The sequence below is a fragment of the Pristiophorus japonicus genome, unplaced genomic scaffold, assembly GCF_044704955.1.
Source record: "Pristiophorus japonicus isolate sPriJap1 unplaced genomic scaffold, sPriJap1.hap1 HAP1_SCAFFOLD_30, whole genome shotgun sequence".
NCBI lineage: Eukaryota > Metazoa > Chordata > Chondrichthyes > Pristiophoridae > Pristiophorus > Pristiophorus japonicus.
Genome location: NW_027252779.1, coordinates 8,930,328 through 8,932,757, shown reverse-complemented (window position 1 = coordinate 8,932,757; position 2,430 = coordinate 8,930,328).

Sequence of the window (2,430 nt, the reverse complement as noted above, 5' to 3'; positions counted from 1 at the left end):
ATATGTGGAATGAGGTTTGGAATGATGTTTGGAATAATGTGTGGAATGATGTGTTGAATTATGTGTGGAATAATGTGTGGAATGATGTGTGGAATGATGTGTGTAATGAGTTGTGGAATGAGATGAGGAAAGAGGTGTTTATATGGGGTGTGGAATGTTTTGTGGAATGAGGTGTGAATTGATGTGTGAAATGTTGTGTGAATTGATGTGTGGAATTACGTGTGGAATGATGTGTGCAATGATGTGTGGAATGACGTGTGGAATGATGTGTGGATTGATGTGTGGAATGATGTGTGGAATCAGATGTGGAATGATGCGTGGAATGATATGTGGAATGAGGAGTGGATGATATTTGGAACGTTGTGTGGAATGACGTGTGGAATGAGGTGTGGAATGAGGTGTGGAATCTTGTGGGCAATGATTTGTGGAATGATGTGTGGAATGATGTGCGGAATGATGTGTGGAATGCTGTGTGGAATTATGTGTGGAATGATGTGTGGAATGATGTGTGGAAAGATATGTGGAGTGATGTATTGAATGATGTGTGGAATTATGAGTGGAATGAGGTGAGGAATGATGTGTGGAATGAAGTGTGGAATGATGTGTAGAATGATGTTTTGAATGAAATGTGGAATTATGTATTGAATGATGTGTGGAATGATGAGTGAAATGAGGTGAGGAATGTTGTGTGGAATGAATTGTGGAATGATGAGTGAAATTAGGTGAGGAATGTTGCGTGGAATGAAGTGTGAAATGATGTGAGGAATGATGTGTCGAATAATATGTGGAATGACATGTGGAATTATGTGTGGAATGATGTGTGGAATGATGCTTCGAATGATATGTGGAATGAGGTGTGGAATGATGTTTGGAATAATGTGTGGAATGATATATTGAATGATGTGTGGAATGATGTGTGGAATGATGTGTGGAATGAGTTGTGGAATGCGGCGTGGAAGAATGCGTGGAATGATGTGTGGAATGAGGAGTTTAAATGAGGTGTAGATTGATTTGTGGAATGATGTGTGGAATGATGTTTAGAATGATGTGTGCAATGCTCTGTGGAATGATGTGTTGAATGAGATGAGGAATGAGGTGTGGAATGAGGTGTGAATTGATGTGTGGAATGATGTGTGTAATGCTGTGTGGAATGATGTTTGGAATGATGTGTGGAATGATATGTGGAATGATGTATGAAAGGACGTGTGAAATTACATGTGGAATAATGTGTGGAATGAGCTGTGGAATAATGTGTGGAATGATGTGTGGAATGAAGTGTGGAATGAGGTGTGGAATGATGCGTGGATGATATGTGGATGGAGGAGTGGATGATATTTGGAATGCGTGGAATGATGTTTGGAATGCTGTATGAAATGATGTGTGGAATGAGGTGTGGAATGAGGTGTGGAATGATGTGTGCAATGATGTGTGGAATACTGTGTGGAATTATGTGTGAAATGACGTGTGGAATGATGTGTGGAATGATATGTTGAATGATGTGTGGAATGATGAGAGAATGAGGTGAGGAAAGATGTGTGGAATGAAGTTTACAATGATGTCTGGAATGATGTGTCGGATGTTATCTGGAATGTTGTGTGGACTGATGTGTGAATGATGTGTGGAATGATCTTTGGAATGAAGTGTGGAATGATTTGTGGAATGATGTGTGGAATGAGGTGTGGAATGTGGTGTGGAATGAGGTTTGGACTGATGTGTGGAATTATGTGTTGAATGCGGTGAGGAATGAAGTGTGGAATGATGTGTGGAATGTTATGTGTAATGAGGTGTGGAATGATGTGTGGAATGAGATGTGGAATGCTGTGTGGAATGAGGTGTGGAATGAGGTATGGACTGATGTGTGGAATGATGTGTGGAATGATGTGTGAAATGTTGTGGACTGATGTGTGTAATGATGTGTGGAATGATGTATCGAATGATGTGTCGAATGATAACTGGAATGATGTGTGGAATGATGTGTGGAATGATGTGTCGAATGATATCTGTAATTATGTGTGGAATGTTGTGTGGAATGTTATGTGGAATGAGGTGTGGAAAGATGTTTGGAATGATGTGTGGAATGATGTGTGGAATGAGGTGTACAATGAGGTATGGACTGATGTGTGCAATGATATGAGGAATGATGTGTGGAAAGTTGGGTATGATGTCTGGAATGATGTGTGGAATGATGTGTGGAATGAAGTGTAGAATGATGTGTCGAATGATGTGTTGAATGATGTGTGGAATGATATGTGGAATGGGTTATGGAATGAAGTGAGGAATGATGTGAGCAATGAGGTTTGTAATGCTGAGTGGCATGATGTTTGGAATGACGTTTGGAATGATGTGTGGAATGATGTGTGGAATGATGTATGGAAGGACGCGTGGAATTACGTGTGGAATGATGTGTGAAATGGGGAGTGCAATGATGTG